Here is a 20,000-nt window from a genome sequence, read left to right on the forward strand (position 1 = left end):
GCCCCCTTTCTCAGGGGGGCCAGGCGTGCTGGCGGCGTACCTCCGTGGCAGGACCCGGCCAGGGACCCTGCCACGGGCGATCGGGGGGTCTGACCTTGTGGGGGGACGAAGGGGAAGTTGAGTTCACCCTGCGACGGCCCCAGCCGTGTCCCAGGGAAGCCCCGGGGCGATTGACGATCGAGCGACCCTCAGACAGGCGTAGCCCCGGGAGGAACCCGGGGCCGCAAGGTGCATTCGAAGTGTCGATGATCAATGTGTCCTGCAATTCACACTAATTCTCGCAGCTAGCTGCGTTCTTCATCGACGCGCGAGCAGAGTGATCCACCGGCAAGAGTCACTGGCAACTTTTCGAAAACGTTCGCCCACCTGCGGGCGCAGGAGAGGCGGGAGGAAGGCAACGCCGACCGTCTGCCGGCGAGACGGCCCGGGTGCCCCGTTCAAGACTTCCCCTCTGGGAGTCAGACAGCACCGTCATGGGGGAAAAAACATTGCCAGGCCCGGGAGCCCGCCCCCACCCACCCACCCGGGGGCAAGGGAGGGGGCTCCTGGAGCGACGAGAGCAGGCAGCCCCGCAGCCGCCGGTCCCACCGGTGGTAACCCGGGAGGGACCACGCGAGTCTTCAAACCCCTCAGCCCGACCACACGGGACCGGGTATCTGGCAACGAGGGCGGGTCGCTCCACCTGCACATCAGCCGCTCGTCGCCGGTCGGCCCGAGCCGTGCCAGCAGAGGCTGGCGATCGGCCCACCACCACCCTTGCCTAGGTCGGAGGCGCCGGAAGGTAAGAGCCAGGCGGCTCCCCATCCCGCACGCCTCCCACCGAGAGGAGTCGGGGTCCCCTCGCAGGCCCATGGCCCCTTCTCTTCCAGGCCGCCCTGCCGCGCGAGAAGGGCCGCTCCTCAGTCGCCCGAGACCCGGTCTGATCGGGCCGGGTCTCGGGACGCCAGGAGGGCCCAGCCGGCGCCAGGGCCTTTTTTCGAGGGAGGGGTGGTGCCAGCCAAGGGATGCACTGCCATTCGGTTCCGTGCCGGGTGAGCTTGGGTTCCGTATCGGAGAGGGACAGGGGATGGGGGCCACCCCCGGTTCCTCGCGCGTCGGTCGGGCCTTCCCCCGGGGAAGGGGCCCGCCGAAGTCCTGGTCCTAAATCCGAGCGCCCCATGTGGCCGCGGACCGCTCCGCCGGCCAGGGCGCGCCAGGGCCGGGCCCTGTGCCTATGGTGCGTGCTCGCAGGAGGCGGGCCGAGGGCTTCGGGCTGGCGCCACCAGTCGCTCGGGCCGCTCCGCCGTTAATGATCCTTCCGCAGGTTCACCTACGGAAACCTTGTTACGACTTTTACTTCCTCTAGATAGTCAAGTTTGATCGTCTTCTCGGCGCTCCGCCAGGGCCGTTGCCGACCCCGGCGGGGCCGATCCGAGGACCTCACTAAGCCATCCAATCGGTAGTAGCGAAGGGCGGTGTGTACAAAGGGCAGGGACTTAATCAAAGCGAGCTTATGACCCGCACTTACTGGGAATTCCTCGTTCATGGGAAATGTGAGAAGTTGGCCTGATGTATGATGTCACTAGTTCTAGTGTACACCTTATATCAGTCCAAACAACCCTTACGGTGATTGGTTGTAAAGTCAACCTTATAGACCAGCTATCCTAGTGGTAGCATGGACAAGAGCAGTCTTAGGCTAAACTCTGAATGGCATGTGAAGCCAGCTGTGATACCATATATAATCCCTTGAATACCAAATGAAAGGACACCACAACAGATATATGTATTTATTTTAGTCAAACCCTCAGCACTCTTTATGAGATTAGAGGTAAGTACAACACAGTCTTATTTAAGCATACATTAAGTCACACAGGTAAGTAATACAGTTAGGCCCTAGGGGCCACGCAAACCATATACTAAAGAAGTGGTATAAGGACCACTGTCACGGAAATAGGATAGGCCTAGGCCTAGGGAATCGCTGGGGCTACACTGCACTAGCAACAGTTAGGAAGTGGGAGGCCCACGGGATTCAGGTGCAGAGTGGAAACACTCACGCGTAATGCGTAAAAGTCGATAGCATTACTAGCAGTTAGAAATTAACAGTTTAAGGACACTTCTGAAGCAGCTAGAGAGTCGAGACTCGGAAACTAGACCCTAGGATAGTCACTACCCTTGTGAGCACCGATAAAACCCAAGTTACCTAGCCCACGGACTGCGGGTGCATAGGTGTGAACTTGCGTCGGGTTTCGTCGTGGACTTCTATGGATGCCTGAAGGAAAGTTGCTGACAGGCAGTCAGTGAAGAGTGTCCGGTGGATCCCAAGGCTGGGATCAAGAAGAGAGGATACCTGCAAGCAGAAGGGACAGAGTCAAGGTCACTAGCCAGTGACCACGTGCAACCAGGAAGGAACCAGGCGATGTTGTGAAGATTGCAGGTGAAGGTGAAGCTTGTCGCTGCAGCCACGGGGACCAGGAGACGTCGAGGATGACCAGGGCCAGGAGGCGAGCTGTCCCACGAAGGCTCTTGCTGTCGAAGTTGAACTAGGACTCACCAAGCCTTGGCAAGCGGAACCCACGAAGAACGGAGGACTTGCTTCTGGTGCAGACCAGGAAGGTCTGGGGTGCTTCTCTTTTGCAAGGAAGCAGGAGCCAGTCTGGAGGAGCCAAACCAGCAGTGAAGATTTCAGGATGCGTCGTCACAGAGGCCACTAGCCAACGGGCAAGCAACCGGACAGGCGCGGCAAGCAGGAAAATGCAGAAGGGCCCCACGCAGGACTCGTGGATTGTGGGGGGCTGATCTTCGGTGCAGATGGTGCTTGGGGTTGGGGCTTCTCAATCCCCAGTGCACAACTTCGAGGGTGCCTCAGAAGCTGCGCTGGAAGATACTAGCCACTTTTCCCAGGTAGCCGGTCCCACGTCTCTCGTCGCCTCCACGGATCTCAGCTCGGCTGTGGATCAGGGTCGGAGAAGTCTGGAAGAACAAGTTACTTACCTTCGGTAACGATGTATCTGTAAGAAACATTAGTTAGTTAGATTCCTCACCTTAGAATATCCCCAGGCGTCAGACTGGATACGGAAGATTTTTCGTCAGCAATACCCCTTGCGCGTCGCTAGGCGTCGTCTGCGGCTCCGCGTCCGTCGTCGGCGTCGTGCGCCGGAATGACGTCGTCGGAGTACTTAGACGCCGCCCTCGCGCGCTGACGTCAGTTCTTGTACATAGCCTTCCGCGCCAGGAACGCAGAGCCATGCAAAGACCGACACTGGTGCCAAAAATAAAATCTAGGGGCCTGAAAGGATAACCTTAACCCTAGATGTCAGTTCGCAGAACGGGGAGGATGGGTGGGTCGGTGAGGAATCTAACTAACTAATGTTTCTTACAGATACATCGTTACCGAAGGTAAGTAACTTGTTCATCTGAAAGAAACACGTTAGTTAGATTCCTCACCTTAGAATAGATACCCAAGCAATACCATCCCCGGAGGCTTTGAAGATAAAGCCTGGAGCTCACTCACCCGTCTAGCCGAGGGGATGGCTACCAGAAAAGCAGTCTTAAGAGTCAGAAGACGAAGAGGACAATTGTGAAGAGGCTCGAAAGGAGCGCACATCAGGAATGTCAAGACAAGATTCAAGTCCCACTGAGGCATTACAAAAGGGACAGGAGGGAACGTGTGAGTAATGCCTTTTAGAAAGCGTGTAACGACAGGGGACTTGAAAAGAGAAGGCTGATCAGGAAGCCGCAAGAAGGCAGAGATGGCAGCAAGATAACCTTTCAGAGTGCCCAGGGCAGAGCCCTGCCGGGCCAAAGAAAGAAGAAAGAGGAGAACCTCAGAAAGAGGGGCGGAAAGGGGATCCACAGCCTTTGCTGTGCACCATGCCACAAATTTGTTCCACCGGCAGGCGTATACCGTTTTTGTGGAGGGACGCCTGGCTGCCAGAATGATATCACAGACTTCAGGAGGCAAGTCAAATGGCATCAACTGCCGCCGCTCAATCTCCACGCATGGAGGTGGAGGCTGGACAGGTTTGGGTGGAGGACCGCCCCCTGCTGCTGCGACAGAAGATACTCCCGAAGGGGCAGACGTATCGGAGGATCGGTCAGCATACTGAGTAGCTCGGGATACCAGTACCTTCGTGCCCAATCCGGAGCCACCAAGATAACTTGGGCCCGGTCGTGCCTGATCTTCTTCAGCACTCTGGGCAGAAGTGGTATAGGCGGAAAGGCGTACAACAGACCGCAACTCCACTCGTGACGAAAAGCGTCGCCGAGCGAGTGCCGCCTTGGAAATTCCAACGCGCAGAACTGCTGACATTGCGCGTTCTCTTCGGTGGCGAATAGATCTAACCAAGGCTCTCCCCACTGCTGAAAGAGACCTTGCGCCACTTCGGAGTTCAGACGCCATTCGTGATCCATCATGCACCGGCGGCTGAGTTCGTCTGCTCTGGAGTTCAGAGAGCCCGCCAGATGTTGAACCACCAGGGTTACGCCCTGGTGTTCCAGCCATGTCCAGAGGCGCAGAGCCTCCTGACAAAGGGTCCACGACCCCACCCCGCCCTGTTTGTTGCAATACCACATGGCGGTGGTGTTGTCCGTGAACACCTGCACGACACTTCCCCTGACAGAGGAAAGGAAGGCTTTCAGTGCAAGTCGGATCGCTCTCAACTCCAACAGGTTGATGTGGAGACGAGACTCCGCCGGAGACCAGAGGCCTCTGATCTCCGCCTCTCCCATATGGCCACCCCATCCCAGGAGGGACGCATCCGTCACTACGACATGCTCCGGTTGGGGAAGGGAGAGGCTCTTGCCCTTGACCCAATCGCGGTCCGTGAGCCACCACTGCAACTGCTGTGCAGTGCCCTCCGAGATCAAGACATGGTCGGACAGGTTGCCGTGATGCTGGGCCCACTGAAACTTCAGGTCCCACTGCAGAGCCCGCATGCGCCGCCTGGCGTGATGCACTAGTAGGATGCAGGAGGCCATCAGCCCCAGAAGCCGCAACACTAGCCTGACCGAGACCCAGGATAGAGGCCGAAAGATGGGAATCAGGGCCTGTATATCCCGGACCCGCTGTTCCGGTGGATGGACCCGGAACTGCGCCGAATCGAGAACCGCTCCGATGAAGAGGAGCTTTTGAGAGGGGCTCAGGTGTGACTTCGGCACGTTGATGGAAAATCCCAGCAAATGCAGGAGATCCGCCGTAGTCTGGAGGTGGGAGACGACTGTCTGGGGCGAGCCCGCCTTCAACAACCAGTCGTCGAGATAGGGGAAGACTGGGACCCCTGATCTGCGCAGATGAGCTGCGACCACCGCCATCACTTTCGTGAACACCCGAGGGGCACTGGTGAGGCCGAAGGGGAGCACGGTAAACTGAAAGTGCTCTTGGCCCACCTTGAACCGCAGGTAACGCCGGTGGGCCGGCAGGACGGGAATGTGGAAATATGCGTCCTGCAAGTCCAACGCTACCATCCAGTCTCCAGGGTCTAGGGCAGCTAGAACCTGAGCCAAAGTTAACATCTTGAACCTTTCCTTCCGGAGGAAGGCATTGACGTTCCGGAGGTCCAAGATAGGGCGTAGGCCCCCTTTGCCCTTCTTGAGAACCAGAAAGTAGTGGGAATAACAACCACGACCTACTTCTGGGTTCGGAACGCGCTCGACGGCCCCCTTGGCCAAGAGGGCCGAAACTTCCTCGTGGAGAAGATTCAAATGATCCCCCGAGATAGGGTGGTGCTGCGGTGGCATGGCTGGAGGGGTCGTCTCGAAGGGGAGGGAGTAGCCCCTTCGGACGATTTGCAGCACCCACCTGTCCGATGTGATGGACCGCCAGTGGAGCAAGTGATGGCGAACTCTGCCGCCCACTGGCGTGGAATGAGCCTGAAAGCTCGGACTAGGAAGGTTTTGAGGCGGATGCTGCCGGGGTGGATGTGGGCTGACCTCGTCGTCCTCCAGAACTGCCTCGGCGGAAACCACGTCCGCGACCGCGCGCAGGTTGATTCTGCGGCTGGTGGCTAGGCGCACGTGAGGAGGCACCCCTTCCTTGGCCACGAAAGGGGCGAAAGGCGGAAGTTTGCGACCGCGGGGCCGAGAGGCCCAAGGACTTGGCCATAGCCCGGGAGTCCTTAAAGCGATTCAGCGCACTGTCCGCTTTCTCGCCAAAAAGGCGAGTGCCATCAAAGGGCATGTCCATGAGAGAGCTCTGGACATCACCCGAAAATGACGTGGACCGCAGCCAGGCGTGACGTCTAAGCGCCACTGAGGTAGAAATCGCCCTACCCAGCGAGTCCGTGGTGTCAAGCCCACATCGTATAGCATGTCGCGCGGCATCCCTCCCATCGGCCAGAGCCTGGGTAAGTCGTGTCCGGACCTCCTCCGGACACAGGGGCAGCGCGTCCTCCACCGCATCCCACAGAGAGTGGGAATAACGGTCCAAGAGACAAGCGGTGTTCAAAGACCGCAGGCCCAAACTAAGGGAGGAGAACAGCTTCTTGCCAAACTGCTCTAGTCTCTTGGAATCCCGGTCCGGCGGGGCGGTCGGGAAGGAGGATTGGGAGGTGGAGGCCTGGATAACCAGGCTCTCAGGGGTAGGGTGTTGGGACAGAAAACTGGGGTCGCCCGGAGCAGGGCGGTGGCGCCTGGCGACTGTGGAGGGCTTGGACCAGGTGCCCTGTAGAACGTCAGTGAGGGCCTCATTGAATGGCAGCAGAGGATCAGTGGAGCTTGCTGCAGACTGAAGCACCTCAGTGAGGACGTTCGTCCTCACCGCCACGGCAGGTAGCTCGAGCCCAAGGGCTGCGGCCGCCTTGCGCAGCACCACAGAGAAAGCAGCACCCTCCTCCGAAGCCACAGTCGGAGGAGAGATGAATCCAGTGTCTGGCGAGGTATCCAGGCCACTGGCCTCCCCCAGTTCATCTGCCCAGTCCTGGGACAGTTGGGCCTGAGCGGCCATAGGATCCTCGGATCCCTCCCAGTAGTCCCCATCATCCGACTCCTGGTGTAGAGGAGAAAGTAACGGAGCCGGGCGGTAGACAAAATGTGTCTCTAGCGGCGCCGATCGCGTCGTCCATCGACGCCGTACCGGCGCCGGGCCCGGAGTGGGACTGAACCGGGGCTCGATGTCGAACGGGGTCGACGGCGGCGTCGGGGGTGGTACCGGTGTCGACGCCGGCGGAGGAGGCGTGACGAGGATGACCGGCGTCGACGGGGACTCGAGAACGGGTCCCACGGGCGCTTGCGGCGTCGAGGCCGGAGCCGTCAACGGCGCCGGGGCCGGAGCCACCGGCAGGCAAGGCAGTCCAGTCGGGTCCGCGGGGCCCGAAGGCGCACCAGCGGGCGCCGACACGGGGAAGTCAGCATCATCATGGCCGAGAGGAAGTGTAGGAAGGTGGATATCTGACTATGGTTACCCCCACATTTTTGCCTAGTGTCTAGCTGGTTTTTCGACTTAGTTGGCCTGAGATCCTGCTATTCAGGATCTCAGCCTGGCTGTTCTCTCTTTAAAATGGACTCCATGTACCCTAGGTACATACCCAATTGGTTGGATGCCCCTGTCAGCCCCTGTACCAGTGTACACTAGGTACCCAGGGCATTGGTGTACCCAAGGCCTGCCAAGGGCTGAAGCATGTATTGTGCCACCCCAGGCTTGGCCTAACAATTTGACACAACTGGCTGATCACTCAGCTGGGGTAAGTTGGTGTAATCACCTCTTACTTAGGTGTAGTATACCTATACCTAACCTTAAATGGGACACCTGGTAACCTATAAGTCACTCCTATGGCAGGCCTTAACAATCCTGAAGGCAGAGTGCTTGGTTCCATGTGAGATGGTGCTCTGGCATGAGCTGAGCCTGTCTGCAGTGGTCGGAACAACTTCCTTCTACTGTTTCCAGATATCGTCATACCATATACTCTTAAGTGCATTATGAACCTCGCGGTTAAATGCTATCTTTGGTTTGGCTTTATCAAAACATGTCGAGTAAGGTGTCATACGAATTGGAATACTAACCCCTCGCCAATTCTGGCGACGGGGTTAGCATTCCACCCTTCTAGAGGGACACGACATGTACAGTACCTGAAACCCGGGTAAAATCAGACATAGCCTCAGCTCCACAAAATGGATGCTGCCACCACAGACACAAGTCTGCCCTCCTGCTGCTGGGAGTCCTTCCAGCTTGGGAGGTGTGGACAAAGGGTTTCCTGCCCGGGGAGGTGCGTGCACCACCCCAGACAGGATTTTGTGTATTGGTCAGGTAGGGCTTGAAAGAAACCAGACATGCCTGTGGCTCACAAGGAGCCTCGGTGCATATGCCAGTTCAAACCGGTCCTGGGGCACACCAGTCCCGGGCCTGGGGCGAGCTGGACAAAGGATTGGGGGTGTAACCACCCCCCTTCCTGGTCCCACCCATAGGGAGGGACCTAGCAGGTAGTCCGGCCCCTAGAATCCGCTTAAAGGTAGGAGCTGTGTCCTAAGACTTCAGACATCCTGGAATCAACTTAAGACTAAGAAGAAGACGGGAACTTCGACGCTCTGCTGCACAGAGGACTGAAGCCAATCTCCCCTGTGGTCAGGGAGTGACCACCTTGCTAACGCAAGCACCATCCAGCGAATCAACGTCTGCTTTGCCGCCGCCTCCCGCCGGAGCCCGAGCCCAGAGACTGACAAGACCTGGACCTCCAGACCTCTCACCGCCCGATCCACAGTCCCTGCAAAGAGGAGACCCGTGGAGGCACCGAGACACGTGGAGCCAGCCATCTTGAAACGACTACGACAAGCTGACCAGTGCAACAACCGAGGCTCCCTCCAAGTTGTGCTTTGGGTCCTGAGAAGCCCAACCCTCGAGCAGCATCTGCACCAAAGGTGAGCCCTCCAGCATCTCCACGATCTGCGTGGGGCCCTTCTGCATTTTGCCACTCGACGCGCCTAACCGGTTGCTGGCCCGCTGGCTAGTGGCCATCTTGGCGACGAAATCTACGACAAACACCGCTGGTCTGGTTGCTCCAGACTGGCCCTTGCTCCCCTCCAAAGGAGCAGTTCCTCTGACCTTGCTGGTCAGAACCATCAGCTTAAACTCCTTGCCTACAACAATTGCTTTTGCCAAGGCTTGTTTGCTTCGATCAAGTCGCCGACACCGCCGACAGCGAGAGCCTGCGTGGGACAGCTCGTGACTCGACTCCTGGACGTCGTCGACCTTCAGGGACCACGTGGCTGCAGAGTCAAGCTACACCTTCCTTCCTGTTTGCACCCGACATCGCCTGGTACCCACCTGGTGCCACGCTGGTCACTGGCTAGTGACTGTGAACACTGTCCCCTCTGCTTACAGGTCTTCAACATCTCCGATCCACTCTTGGATCCACTGCATCTCTCCCGGACCGACCGCCTGCAGCATCTTTGTCTTCAAGCTCCACGGAACAGACAGAAGAAACCCGACGCACTTTGAGGCCTATGCACCCGCTTCCTGTGGGTGAGGTAAAGCTGGTACTCCGGTGCCCATGTGTAGTAATACATCTCTAGTGCCTGTGTTCCAAATCTTAAGTTCCTAGTCAACCCGGAAGATCTCCTTTGCAGTAACTTTGTACTTTTTACGCACCCATTGAAACCTATGGGAGCACGCGTGTGACTATTTGCTCTGCACACGCCACCCGTGGACCTCCTGGTCACTAACTGACGTTAGCTCCTTGTAGGCCCAGCGATTCTAGAGGCCCTAGGCCTTTTCCCTTTTCTGTTCGTGGTACTTATACCACTATTTTAGTATATGGTTCGAGTGGCCACCAGGGCCTATCCATATAAAGTGCAACTTCTGTGTATTCTGTGATAATCTTGTTTGACGATTTGTGCTCCTGTGCTCATAAAGAGACTAGGGGTTACTTTGAGAAATAAATACATATATATTTTGAATATATATCTGTGTGGTGTCCTTTCATTGGTATAAAAGGGGGTTACATTTGGTAAAACAGCTGGCTTAACACGCATCACGAGTTTAGCCTCAAAGACTGCTTAGCCTACGCTACCACTAGGGCAGCTAGTCCGAAAAGGTTGACTTACAACCACACCATAAGGGTTGCTTGGCATGGTACAAGGTGGTCACTAGAACTAGTGAACAGCATATACCAGGCCAACTTCTCACATTGGTGAGCAGCGGTTGGATTTGAGCTTGCTGTGTTTTACCATTGTAATCTCTTGGTTACCAATTGAAAGATCACATAGGTACCTGTAGGTACATATAAAACAAGATTAGATATACTTAAGTTCTACTGAACTTAGTTGTTGTAGAGCAAAGGGAGTAGCACACCCTGACTACAACTACTAGATAGGTTTAGTAGGTAAACCCAAGTGTAGGTAGATTGCAACACATCCACCCACACTTAAGAGCAATGGCTGGGGCAGAGGGGTCCACTGTACCCATCTCTGTTGAAAGTGACCCCCCGAGGGCACCATCCATCTTTGCTACCCTTAATCAGAATGAGCTCAGGCAGTTGGCAACTCTTAGAGGCCTTAAACAGCCCAAGAACCCTACCTCTGCTGTGCTCAGAGCACTCTTGCAAGATGATGAGAATCAAAGAGAGCTCAAGAGAGCTTCCCAGTTAGCCCCCTTAGGGACAGGAACAGGAGGCCCCCCTTCTGAAGATGCCACTGAGGTACCCCTTTCCAATAGCCATCCCTTAGATGAAAACCATACTACAGAGGAGGAAAGTGAGGGGGATACAGACAGTGGTGAGGATGAAGGGAGAACTAGCCCAGTGCCAAGTGTTATACTTGGCCCAGCTAAACCAAGGCTATTGGGGACTGACAGTGGGTTCACCCCACTGGATCTCCCCAGTGGACTTAACACAGGGCTTGGAAGGCAAAGGAATCGCTCAGGTGACTCCAATGCTTCCCATGGCTCTAGAGGCTCTCAAGGTCACTCCAGGAGAAGGATGACCACCCCTCAGAGGAGGGAACATGAGGCCAAGATGCAAGAAGCCCAGCTGAGGATCAGGAAGCAGGAGCTAGAAGTAGCCCTGATGGAAGAGAAACTGAGCAAGGCTAGACAGCATAGAGAGAGTGGGTCTATACCCACTGGTGGCAGCAATGTCCCTAGGGACAAAGATAGGGTCTTTGACAATAGGAACCTGTCCAAGATTGTGCCCCCCTACAAAAGTGGGGATGACATCCACAAATGGATGACTGCTCTTGAGAGAGCCTGCAAAGTGCAGCAGGTTCCTGAAGACCAGTGGGCAGCAATCTTATGGCTCTCCTTTGAGGGGAGAGGCAGAGATAGACTCCTCACTGTTAGAGAAGAGGATGTCAGAAATTACAGAGTCCTGAAGAGTGTCCTAGTTGATGGGTTAGGCTTAACCACTGAACAGTACAGGTTAATGTTCAGAGACACCCAGAAGACACAGACTCAGGACTGGTCTGAATATGTGGAATGTGCCACTAAGGCTTTGGAGGGTTGGTTGCTGGGAAGTAAGGTGTCTGATTATACAGGATTGTACAATTTGATGATGAGAGAGCAGATTTTAAGTAATTGTCAAAACCAGCTTCTCCATCAACACCTGGTAGACTCAGATTTGACCTCTCCCCAAGAATTGGGAAAGAGGGCAGATAAATGGGTCAGGACCAGGATCAGGCCTAAAAACCAGGGTGGTGACCAAAAGAAAGATACCACCAAGCCTCAAGAGAAGGGTGGGGATAAAGAAAAAGAGAAACCTTCCTCAGGGCCCCAAAACTCCACACAGGGTGGCGGGTCCCAAGCTCCCTCCTCTATCACAGCTAAAAAGCCCTACTGCCATGAGTGTAAAACTCCTGGGCATTGGAAAACTGACAGCGGTTGCCCAAGGGCTAAAAACAAAACTGTTCCTCCAATTACTCCTGTCACACCACCTATTACTGTCAGCAGTAATCCCCCAGGTGGTGGGAGTGCCCCCAGAAATCTGGGTGGGTTTACTTGGGGAACACAGGGGGACCCTGGCTTAGCCAATTCCCCTACAGCAACCACTCTTGTCTGTGATGGTGGCATGGGGTTTGCCAACTTCACTGCCTGTCCCAACACTTTGGGTAGGTACAGACAGGAGCCCTACATCAATGGTACAAAAGCTGAGGCCTACAGAGACACTGGAGCTAGCATCACAATGGTGGCCCATTGGCTAGTTCCCTCTGAGCAGCTTTTGCCTGGTTTCTCCTACCAGGTGACTAACATTGATGGCAAACAGAACAGTCATCCCATGGCAGAGGTATGTCTCAGCTGGGGAGGGGTCACTGGCCCTAAAAGGGTAGCAGTGTCCCCAACCTTGCCTGTAGACTGCTTACTGGGGAATGACTTAGAACTCTCAGCTTGGGCTGGAGTTGAACAAGACACCCATTCTAAAATGGTAGGCCTGTCACAAAAGGGTAGGGGGGTTGTGCCATTCACAACCCCTGTCCAAATAGATTTCCTCCCTGAAAAGGTTGGAAGGGCAGTGGTAGCCACAGCCCAGGCACAGACAGACTTCCCTGTAGAGACTGGCAGAGCTGTGACGGTCACAGCTCAAACACAAACTGAGTGCCACCCTGAAAAGGTTGGCAAGGCTGTAATGGTCTCAGCCTATACTCAGACCGACATAGGTGTAGTGAAGCCTGAAACAATGGATCACTCCACACAAACTGAGAGTAGTGGGGAGGAAGAAAAGTCTCCCTCTCCCCAGACATTAGGAAAAGGTCAGCCTCCTCAGGGATCTGACCTCACCCCTTGTGAAGGAACTGCCCCAGAGGTAGCCAGGCCTGGCCTGGCAGAGCCTCTGATGTCAGTGGCCCCTTCCAAGGTGGGACCCAGTCTGGTGCAGGTAGCCTGCCTCTCTCTACCCTGCCTCAGTCAGCCCAGGGCTGCAGAGGTCAGGGAGGCCAGTGGACCCCCAGAGGGCCCCTGTCCACAAGAACCCCCCCATCAAAAGAATGAGGATTGCCTGGCTAGTAGCCCTAGTCAGGTGATGGGTAAAAACATTCCTGAGGGATCTCCTTTACAGGTAGTTAGGGACCTCCCCCAGAGGGATTCTGTTGGGCACAGGCAAACCTGGGACCTTAGGGCCCCAAACCTGACCTGTCCCTCCAGTAAGCCCACAAAAGGGACCCAGCCTCCAGCTTTAGGTAGCCAGAGGCTGACCCTGAGAGCACAGTGCAACTCAGTTAAGGAAAGAAAGGCATCCATGGTGAAGGATGATTGGAGGAAGCTGAGGTCTCACTTTGAGGACACTCACTTCAGTACTCCATCTCAACACCAGCCTTTTACTTTGCCAAGACACACCAAAGGTAGAGATTCCCTATGGTGGAGACCCTCTGATACCCTTAGGGTGAGGGATTGCTTAGTGGACCATGAGACAGGGGGTAACCATGCCAGTGCTGGTTCCTCCTTATATGGCCACTTGGGCAATATAGGCTTACCTGGTCAAGGTCAGCCTTATCTCCCTTCGTTTGGGGGGGGGTTGTGTAGGAAGGTGGATATCTGACTATGGTTACCCCCAAATTTTTGCCTAGTGTCTAGCTGGTTTTTCGACTTAGTTGGCCTGAGATCCTGCTATTCAGGATCTCAGCCTGGCTGTTCTCTCTTTAAAATGGACTCCATGTACCCTAGGTACATACCCAATTGGTTGGATGCCCCTGTCAGCCCCTGTACCAGTGTACACTAGGTACCCAGGGCATTGGTGTACCCCAGGCCTGCCAAGGGCTGAAGCATGTATTGTGCCACCCCAGGCTTGGCCTAACAATTTGACACAACTGGCTGATCACTCAGCTGGGGTAAGTTGGTGTAATCACCTCTTACTTAGGTGTAGTATACCTATACCTAACCTTAAATGGGACACCTGGTAACCTATAAGTCACTCCTATGGCAGGCCTTAACAATCCTGAAGGCAGAGTGCTTGGTTCCATGTGAGATGGTGCTCTGGCATGAGCTGAGCCTGTCTGCAGTGGTCGGAACAACTTCCTTCTACTGTTTCCAGATATCGTCATACCATATACTCTTAAGTGCATTATGAACCTCGCGGTTAAATGCTATCTTTGGTTTGGCTTTATCAAAACATGTCGAGTAAGGTGTCATACGAATTGGAATACTAACCCCTCGCCAATTCTGGCGACGGGGTTAGCATTCCACCCTTCTAGAGGGACACGACATGTACAGTACCTGAAACCCGGGTAAAATCAGACATAGCCTCAGCTCCACAAAATGGATGCTGCCACCACAGACACAAGTCTGCCCTCCTGCTGCTGGGAGTCCTTCCAGCTTGGGAGGTGTGGACAAAGGGTTTCCTGCCCGGGGAGGTGCGTGCACCACCCCAGACAGGATTTTGTGTATTGGTCAGGTAGGGCTTGAAAGAAACCAGACATGCCTGTGGCTCACAAGGAGCCTCGGTGCATATGCCAGTTCAAACCGGTCCTGGGGCACACCAGTCCCGGGCCTGGGGCGAGCTGGACAAAGGATTGGGGGTGTAACCACCCCCCTTCCTGGTCCCACCCATAGGGAGGGACCTAGCAGGTAGTCCGGCCCCTAGAATCCGCTTAAAGGTAGGAGCTGTGTCCTAAGACTTCAGACATCCTGGAATCAACTTAAGACTAAGAAGAAGACGGGAACTTCGACGCTCTGCTGCACAGAGGACTGAAGCCAATCTCCCCTGTGGTCAGGGAGTGACCACCTTGCTAACGCAAGCACCATCCAGCGAATCAACGTCTGCTTTGCCGCCGCCTCCCGCCGGAGCCCGAGCCCAGAGACTGACAAGACCTGGACCTCCAGACCTCTCACCGCCCGATCCACAGTCCCTGCAAAGAGGAGACCCGTGGAGGCACCGAGACACGTGGAGCCAGCCATCTTGAAACGACTACGACAAGCTGACCAGTGCAACAACCGAGGCTCCCTCCAAGTTGTGCTTTGGGTCCTGAGAAGCCCAACCCTCGAGCAGCATCTGCACCAAAGGTGAGCCCTCCAGCATCTCCACGATCTGCGTGGGGCCCTTCTGCATTTTGCCACTCGACGCGCCTAACCGGTTGCTGGCCCGCTGGCTAGTGGCCATCTTGGCGACGAAATCTACGACAAACACCGCTGGTCTGGTTGCTCCAGACTGGCCCTTGCTCCCCTCCAAAGGAGCAGTTCCTCTGACCTTGCTGGTCAGAACCATCAGCTTAAACTCCTTGCCTACAACAATTGCTTTTGCCAAGGCTTGTTTGCTTCGATCAAGTCGCCGACACCGCCGACAGCGAGAGCCTGCGTGGGACAGCTCGTGACTCGACTCCTGGACGTCGTCGACCTTCAGGGACCACGTGGCTGCAGAGTCAAGCTACACCTTCCTTCCTGTTTGCACCCGACATCGCCTGGTACCCACCTGGTGCCACGCTGGTCACTGGCTAGTGACTGTGAACACTGTCCCCTCTGCTTACAGGTCTTCAACATCTCCGATCCACTCTTGGATCCACTGCATCTCTCCCGGACCGACCGCCTGCAGCATCTTTGTCTTCAAGCTCCACGGAACAGACAGAAGAAACCCGACGCACTTTGAGGCCTATGCACCCGCTTCCTGTGGGTGAGGTAAAGCTGGTACTCCGGTGCCCATGTGTAGTAATACATCTCTAGTGCCTGTGTTCCAAATCTTAAGTTCCTAGTCAACCCGGAAGATCTCCTTTGCAGTAACTTTGTACTTTTTACGCACCCATTGAAACCTATGGGAGCACGCGTGTGACTATTTGCTCTGCACACGCCACCCGTGGACCTCCTGGTCACTAACTGACGTTAGCTCCTTGTAGGCCCAGCGATTCTAGAGGCCCTAGGCCTTTTCCCTTTTCTGTTCGTGGTACTTATACCACTATTTTAGTATATGGTTCGAGTGGCCACCAGGGCCTATCCATATAAAGTGCAACTTCTGTGTATTCTGTGATAATCTTGTTTGACGATTTGTGCTCCTGTGCTCATAAAGAGACTAGGGGTTACTTTGAGAAATAAATACATATATATTTTGAATATATATCTGTGTGGTGTCCTTTCATTGGTATAAAAGGGGGTTACATTTGGTAAAACAGCTGGCTTAACACGCATCACGAGTTTAGCCTCAAAGACTGCTTAGCCTACGCTACCACTAGGGCAGCTAGTCCGAAAAGGTTGACTTACAACCACACCATAAGGGTTGCTTGGCATGGTACAAGGTGGTCACTAGAACTAGTGAACAGCATATACCAGGCCAACTTCTCACAGGAAGGCACTGACTTCCGCCGGCGTCGCATCAGTCCCAGGGACCGGAGGGTATGGGGACGGCGAGGGGAGTCCGAAGAGCGGCGTCGCCTCTTGGACTTCTTGGAATGCTTCGACTTACCCGAAGACTTGGATCCCGACGACCGATGGTGATGTCGGCTGCGGCTCCGCGACCGATCCTTGGACCTCCTCCTAGACCGGGATCGAGCGGCGCGCGGAGCCGAGTGGCGAATCTCGAGAAGCTTACGGGACCGCTCCCGTCTAGCCTTCGAGGTCAGGGCCTTGCAGTCCGAGCACGACTCCGCGTCGTGATCGAGGCCCAAGCAGTAAAGGCACCGGCGGTGCGTAACCGACATCAATCGGTTACAGTCCGTACAGGCTTTAAACCCAGGCATCCTACCGGCACCGGTGTCGAGACACGATCAAAAAGGATCAAAAAAGTTAGTCAAAAATTGACTAAAGGGGTAGCTCTCCCGGATCTGCGCTTACTGGCGCGGAAAAAAGAAGAACTGACGTCAGCGCGCGAGGGCGGCGTCTAAGTACTCCGACGACGTCATTCCGGCGCACGACGCCGACGACGGACGCGGAGCCGCAGACGACGCCTAGCGACACGCAAGGGGTATTGCTGACGAAAAATCTTCCGGATCCAGTCTGACGCCTGGGGATATTCTAAGGTGAGGAATCTAACTAACGTGTTTCTTTCAGATGTCAAGGCTCTGGTCGGGCTCTGCAGTCGGTCCCTCGTAGAACTTTAGCAAAGCAAAGGGTAGTCTCTTGATGGTGCCTGTTTGCACAGGGTAGCCACTCCTTGGCCACAAGGGAGATTCTTCAGTCTTCTTCTTTCGTCGAATGTCGAAGGTCCAGAGTTTCTGTTCAAGTTGCAGGTTCAGGATAATCTAATCTCCTGGGGCCCAGCTACCACTCTTATACTAATCTGGGGGGCTGGGTTGCCTGCTAGGTCACGCCTTATGGGTGGGACCTGGGAGGGGGGTGGTTACACCCCTTTCCCTTTGTCCAGTTTCGCGCCAGGACTGGGGCTGGAGTGCCCCAGCACCCGTTTGAACTGGACTATGCACGGGTGTAGGAGAGTAGGGTCTGCTTTCTATGTTCACCCCCACTTTTTGCTTTTGCTTTACTGGTTTTCGACTTAGATGTGGCTGTGGGCCTGCTAATCAGACCCACAGCCCTGCTGTTCTCTCTCTAAATTAATACTATGTACTTTAGGTGCATAACCCATTTGGATAGGATCACCTTATTGGCCCCTGTATAGTGTACCCTAGGTACCCAGGGCATAGGTGTACCCTAGGCCTACCAGGGGCTGCAGCATGTATTATGCCACCCCTGGCCTGGCCTTCCATTTTGACACAACTGGCTGATCACTCAGCTGGGGCAAGGTCGTGTAATCACCCCTTGCTTAGGTGTAGTATTCCTATACCTAACTTACATATAGACACATGTGTACCTATCAGTCACTCCTATGGCAGGCCTTGACAATCCTGGAGGCAGAGTGCTTGGTAACATGTGAGGTGGTGCTCTAGCATGAGCTGAGCCTGTCTGCAGCTTTCGGAACCTTGTCCTTATAGCTGTTCTATGATATAGGCTACCATATACTCTTAAAGTGCCTTATAATCTTAGACGGTTATGGTAACTATGGTTTGGCTTTATCGAAACATGTCGTGTAAGGTGTCTAACGCTGTGGGATAATACCCCCATGCCATTTCTGGACATGAGAATATTATTCCCCCCTTCTAGAGGGAAAGACATGTTAAAATCATACTTCAACTGTTAGCCTCTGACCAAAGCCTCAGCATCACAAAATGGATGCTGCTGCCACGACACAAGTCTGACCTCCTGCAGCTGGGAGTGATCCCAGCCAGGGAGGCCTGGACAATAGGTTTCCTGCTTGGGGAGGTGCTAGCACCTCCCCAGACAGCCTTTAGTGTATTGGGGCAGGGTGGGCTGAAAGGAATGAGACATGCCTGGGGCACACAAGGTGTTCCTTGCATAGTCCAGTTCAAACCGGCGCTGGGGCACTCCAGCCCCAGCTCTGGCGCGAAACTGGACAAAGGGAAGTGGGTGTAACCACCCCCTCCCAGGTCCCACCCATAAGGCGTGACCTAGCAGGTATCCCAGCCCCCCAGATTAGTATAAGAGTGGGAGTTGGGCCTCAAGACTTTAGATTATCCTGAACCTGCAAAACTGAACAGAAACTCTGGACCTTCGACATTCGACGAAAGAAGAAGACTGAAGAATCTCCCTTGTAGCCAAGGAGTGGCTACCCTGTGCAAACAGGCACCATCAAGAGACTACCCTTTGCTTTGCCCACGTTCTACGAGGAACCGACTGCAGAGCCTGACCAGAGCCTTGACTTCCAGACTTCTCCGACCCTGATCCACATCGACAGCAAAGCTGAGATCCGTGGAGGCGACGAGCGACGTGGGACCGGCTACCTGGAAAAAGTGGCTAGTAACTTACAGCGCAGCTTCTGAGGTACCCTCGAAGTTGTGCACCGGGGATTGAGAAGCCCCAACCCCAAGCACCATCTGCACCGAAGATCAGCCCCCCACACTCCACGAGTCCTGCGTGGGGCCCTTCAGCATTTTCCTGCTTGCCGCGTCTGTCCGGTTGCTTGCCCGCTGGCTAGTGGCCTTTGTGACGACGCACCCTGAAATCTTCTGCGCTGGTTTGGCTCCTCCAGACTGGCTCCCGCTTCTCTGCAAAGAAGAAGCACCCCAGACCTTCCTGGTCTGCACCAGAAGCAAGTCCTTCGTTCTTCGTGGGTTCCGCTTGCCAAGGCTTGGTGAGTCCTAGTCCAACTTCGACGCCGCCGACAGCAAGAGCCTTCGTGGGACAGCTCGCCTCCTGGTCCTGGTCGTCCTCGACGCTTCCTGGTCCTCCTGGCTGCAGCGACAAGCTTCACCTTCACCTGCAATCTTCACGACATCGCCTGGTTCCTTCCTGGTTCCACGTGGTCACTGGCTAGTGACCTTGACTCTGTCCCTTCTGCTTGCAGGTTTCCTCTCTTCTTGATCCCAGCCTTGGGATCCACCGGACACTCTTCACTGACTGCCTGTCAGCATCTTTCTTCAGGCATCCATAGGAGTCGACGACGAAAACGACGCATCTTCACCCCTATGCACCCGCAGCCTGTGGGCTAGGTAACTTGGGTACTCCGGTGCTCATCAGGATAGTGACTATCCTAGTGTCTAGTTTTCAAGTCTCAACTTCCTAGCTACTCCGGAAGTGTCCTAAATCTACCGTTTTCTAAACTGTACTATTGCTATTGACTTTTACGCATTACGCGTGAGTGTTTCCACTCTGCACACGAATCCCGTGGGCCTCCCACTTCCTAACTAACGCTAGTGTAGTGTAGCCCCAGCGATTCCCTAGGCCTAGGCCTATTCTATTTCCGTGACAGTGGTTCTTATACCACTTACTTAGTATATGGTTTGCGTGGCCCCTAGGGCCTAACTGTATTACTTACCTGTGTGACTTAATGTATGCTTAAATAAGACTGTGTTGTACTTACCTCTAATCTCATAAAGAGTGCTGAGGGTTTGACTAGAATAAATACACTTTATTTTATATATATATCTGTTGTGGTGTCCTTTCATTTGGTATTCAAGGGATTATATATGGTATCACAGCTGGCTTCACATGCCATTCAGAGTTTAGCCTAAGACTGCTCTTGTCCATGCTACCACTAGGATAGCTGGTCTATAAGGTTGACTTTACAACCAATCACCATAAGGGTATTTGGACTGATATAAGGTGTACACTAGAACTAGTGACATCATACATCAGGCCAACTTCTCACAACGGGACACCTTGTGTGCCCCAGGCA

General features: G+C 54.7%; 1 protein-coding gene and 1 non-coding gene across 3 annotated transcripts in view; both read right to left on the minus strand.

Annotated features, from left to right (window-relative positions):
• The window catches only part of PSME4 (proteasome activator subunit 4), a 1,714,764-nt gene that overhangs the window by 181,679 nt on the left and 1,513,085 nt on the right, over positions 1–20,000 (minus strand). The gene's annotated exons all lie outside the window — the stretch shown is intronic.
• On the minus strand, positions 183–336 carry LOC146821574 (5.8S ribosomal RNA). The gene has a single exon (XR_014965266.1). It is a non-coding gene; the product is annotated as a 5.8S ribosomal RNA (ribosomal RNA).

This window comes from Triturus cristatus, chromosome 6 (assembly GCF_964204655.1).
Source record: "Triturus cristatus chromosome 6, aTriCri1.1, whole genome shotgun sequence".
NCBI classification, from domain to species: Eukaryota; Metazoa; Chordata; class Amphibia; order Caudata; family Salamandridae; genus Triturus; species Triturus cristatus.